A 4666-nucleotide genomic window follows, 5' to 3' on the forward strand; every position below is an offset into this window, starting at 1 on the left:
TCTGTCTGTCTGTCTGTCTGTCTGTCTGTCTGTCTGTCTGTCTGTCTGTCTGTCTGTCTGTCTGTCTGTCTGTCTGTCTGTCTGTCTGTCTGTCTGTCTGTCTGTCTGTCTGTCTGTCTGTCTGTCTGTCTGTCTGTCTGTCTGTCTGTCTGTCTGTCTGTCTGTCTGTCTGTCTGTCTGTCTGTCTGTCTGTCTGTCTGTCTGTCTGTCTGTCTGTCTGTCTGTCTGTCTGTCTGTCTGTCTGTCTGTCTGTCTGTCGGTCTTGTCTGTCTGTCTGTCTGTCTGTCTTTGAGGACAAAGCAGAGGTTGGTTGTGTTTGTGAGTGTGTATTTGTGAGTTTGTGTGTCTGTGTCTGTCTGGTCTTGTCTTGGAGCAGATTGTGTTTGTGTGTGAAGATAAATAGATAGATCAGCATTAAATGTAGTTTCCCTGAAAATTGCTTTTAATGAGTTTTGGCACACTGCGGTACTTGACTGGTTTGAGTTGAGGTGTGTTGAGGGCTGTTGAGACGTACTGGAGGTGGTGGGGGTAGGGTCAGGGGTCAGTTCTGTACTGGCCACAGAGTCACAGTGTGTCTGTCCAGCAGTCTCCTTGGTCGACGGGGAAGGGGAGGGGATTCACATTGAGGACTGTTGTTATTGGAGCAGATCACTCTTCTTATTGAGGGAGTAAGAAACCTGCAGCGAGGAAAAACAACAGAAATCTGACTATACTGAGGGCTAACGTGATGCTGAAACAGAACAATAGAAAGAAAGAACTCGACTGAAATAAAAGGTATAATACTGTATCATATTTTTCCTGTTTTGTGTCAATACAGTACTGCATTTCCGTTTGGGGAATTCTACGGCGGAAACTTTTAAGTTTCCCACAGAATATTAAAGTGACTTATCACAGTAATGCATCAACATCAACAACACTCAGGAAATGTGGAATTTACCTGTGGAGAAAATACATATTAATATAGAATTTACCTGTGGAGAAAAGTAGCGATGCCCTTTAGTCTGAGGGATGTTCTGGACACGATCTGTTCACCTCAAACCACTCATCAATACAGCTGACAGAGAGAGAACAGGAGACACAATCAGGCAGAACATAGCACATACTACATACAGTGCATTCGAAAAGTATTCAGACCCCTTTTCCCCCCTAAAATGATTCCACGCTACAGCCTTATTCTAAAATGGATGAAATACTTTTTTTCTTCATCAATCTACACACAATAACCCATAATGACAAAGTGGAAACAGGTTTTTAGGGATAGGCGTCKCGCTAGCGGGACACCAGTCGACAACATCCGGTGAAATTGGAGGGCGCGCAATTCAAATAAATAATGGTAATATTAAACATTCATGAACAAACAAGTATCTTATATAATTTATATAAGTTATATAACTTAAATTCTTGTTAATCTAACTGCGTTGTCCGATTTACAATAGGCTTTACAGTGAAAGCATACCATGCAATTGTCTGAGGACGGCGCCCCACTCGAACATATTTTTCAACCAGCACAGGCTTCATAAAATCACAAATAGCGATTAAATAAATCACTTACTTTTGAAGATCTTCCTCTGTTTGCAATCCCAAGGGTCCCAGCTACAACATGAATGGTCATTGTGTTAGATAAAATGCTTGTTTATATCCTAAAAAGTCTGTTTAGTTGGCGCCATCGATTTCAGTAATCCACTCGTTCAACATGCAGACAAAGGAGTCCAAAAAGTTACCTCTAAACTTCGTCCAAACAAGTTAAACAATGTTTCTATTTAAATCCTCAGGTACCCTAAAATGTAAATAAACTATAATTTTTCATACAGAAAGTAGTATGTTCAAAAGGAAAGTAAAATTAGTAAGCGTGCGCCTTCTTCCGCGTGCGCCGAAAGACTGATATTGTTCTGGTGCCCTCTTCACCAAAACTCCAAATTCCTGCTCGTTTTTCAAGAAACAAGCCTGAAACCTTGAATAAAGACTGATGACATCTAGTGGAAGCCATAGGAATTGCAATCTGGGAGCCGGAATTACATAGGACCCATAGCTTTCCATTGTAAGAGCCTGGGACCTAAAAAAAATATTTAAAAAATCTGGGTTTTTCTTCTGATTTTTTCCTGCTATATCAATTCTGTTATAGTCTCAGACATTATTTTAATAGTTTTAGAAACTTCAACGTTTTTTCTATCCAATGCAACAAATTATATGCATATCCTGTTTTCTGGGCCTGAGTAACAGGCAGTGCTTTGGGCACGTCAGATTCAGGAAACTAGACCCTATCACAGAGAGGTTTTAACAGAAATACCATTTACATAAGTATTCAGACCCTTTGCTATGAGACTCAAAATTGTGCTCAGGTGCATCCTGTTTCCATTGATCATCCTTGAGATGTTTCTACAACTTGATTGGAGTCCACCTGTGGTAAATTCAATTGATTGGACATGATTTGGATAGGTACACACCTGTCTAAATAAGGTCCCACAGTTGACAGTTCATGTCAGAGCAAAAACCAAGCCATGAGGTCAAAAGAATTGTCCGTAGAACTCCGAGACAGGATTGTGTCGAGGCACAGATCTGGGGAAGGGTACCAAAACATTTCTTCAGCATTGAAGGTCCCCAAGAACACAGTGGCCTCTATCATTCTTAAATGGAAGAAGTTTGGAAACACCAAGACTCTTCCTTCCTAGAGCTGACCGCCCGGCCAAACTGAGCAATTGGGGGGGAAAGGCCTTGGTCAGGGAGGTGACCAAGAACCCGATGGTCACTCTGACAGAGCTCCAGAGTTCCTCTGTGGAGATGGAAGAAACTTCCAGAAGGACAAGCATCTGTGCTGCACTCCACCAATCAGGTCATTATGGTAGAATGGCCAGACGGAAGCCACTCCTCAGTAAAAGGCACATGACAGCCTATGAGAAACAAGACTCTCTGGTCTGATGAAAACAAGATTGAACTCTTTGGCCTGAATGCCAATCGTCACATCTAGAGGAAACCTGGCACCATCCCTACGGTGAAGCATGGTGGTGGCAGCATCATGCCATGGTGATGTTTTTCAGCTGCAGGGACTGGGAGACTAGTCAGGATCGAGGGAAAGATGAGCGAAGCAATGTACAGAGAAGTCCTGGATGAAAACCTGCTCCAGAGCACTCAGGAACTCAGACTGGGGCGAAGGTTCAACTTCCAACAGGACAACGAGCCTAAGAACACAGCTAAAACAACGCAGGAGTGGCTTCGGGACAAGTCTTTGAATGTCCTTGAGTGGCCCAGCCAGAGCCAGGACTTGAACCCGATCAAACATTTCTGGAGAGACCTGAAAATAGCTGTGCAGCGACGCTCCCCATCCAACCTGACAGCGCTTGAGAGAATCTGTAGAGAGGAATAGGAGAAACTCCCCAGGTGTGCCAAGCTTCTAGCATCATACCCAAGAAGTCTCAAGGCTGTAATCGCTGCCAAAGGTGCTTCAACAAAGAACTGAGTAAAGGGTCTGAATACTTATGTAAATGTGATATTTAAGCAACAATTTCCTAAAACCTGTTTATGCTTTGTCATTAACGAGTATTGATTGTAGATTGATGAGGGTGAAAAAAACAATTTAATCKATTTTAGAATAAGGCTGTAACGTAACAAAATGTGGAAAAGTCAAGGGGTCTGAATACTTTGTAAATTCACTGTATACAGAACAAAAGAAGGGAGGGGGAGGGAGACACAGAGAGAGAGAGCAGGAAAGATGATGCATACACGTACCGGTTGAGGAAAACAGGAGAGATCCCTCTTGTCGTAGGTTGTACAGAAACATTTTGTGATAGAGAGAGGGGGAGAGAATGAGAGAGGTATATAGAAAGAAGGGGAGAGAGAGGGATAGAGAGACTTACCCTTTGTGGTATATGCAGAGACAAGGCAGGCGAGCAATTGTGTCCCCCTGTACCAGCTCCTCTAGGCAGATTGCACATTCCCCTGCATCCTTACTCAGGACATCCTCTGGAGGGAGAGAGAGCAAGAGAGAGAGTGTGTGAGTGTGTGAGTGAGTGAGTGAGTGAGTGAGTGACAGAAAATAGAGCTAGACTGCCCATTTAATCAACCAGGCCAAAGCCAGCTGCACTCTCCACCACCACAGCCTTGTCAAAGCCTGCAAACAGCCCTAGTCACAGCCTGCAAAGAACCACAGGGCTGGAGCGTGGAGGCTGGAGAGAGAGAGAAAGATAGAGAGAACAKCTATGAGGATCAAAACACACACACACACCAACATGATACCGCCATGATTGGCTAAGAATGATTGCATTTACACTACATTTCCTGAAGGGGGAGCTCTATATCCATGGTTAAACCCTAGTAGTCTATATGGACCAAACTAGTATTGGGAGCAGGCTCTAATGAATGCAGTGGGACATGTGATGTCATGCTGAGAGGAGGAGGAGGTGGAGAGGTGCATTTGGTCTTTCTTCCTTACAAACAACAACACACATAGTTTAAAGCAAGTGCTGTTCTGCATCAAGCTCTGCCTAGTGTGGAATTGATAGGAGGAATCCCACTACTACAGTGTCTATTATGGCTCCAGACTGACAACACAGCACTTCTCTGTCATAGGATCCCTTCTGAGGTCACAGAACGGCATTACAACCATCTATTCTCTATATTAATCTATTTAATCTACTCAGGGAATAATTCACCCAGTCAGACTACACTGTGT

The 4666-nt window shown here is 43.5% G+C and overlaps 1 long non-coding RNA gene across 1 annotated transcript; it reads right to left on the reverse strand.

The window, feature by feature from the left end:
• Positions 1-267: 267 nt before the first annotated feature.
• Positions 268-3942, reverse strand: LOC112068922 (uncharacterized). Its single transcript, XR_002893654.2, has 3 exons — positions 3852-3942; positions 972-1054; positions 268-677 (listed from the first exon to the last, which is right to left on the reverse strand). It is a non-coding gene; the product is annotated as an uncharacterized lncRNA (long non-coding RNA).
• Positions 3943-4666: the final 724 nt, after the last annotated feature.

This window comes from Salvelinus sp. IW2-2015, unplaced genomic scaffold, assembly GCF_002910315.2.
Source record: "Salvelinus sp. IW2-2015 unplaced genomic scaffold, ASM291031v2 Un_scaffold789, whole genome shotgun sequence".
NCBI lineage: Eukaryota > Metazoa > Chordata > Actinopteri > Salmoniformes > Salmonidae > Salvelinus > Salvelinus sp. IW2-2015.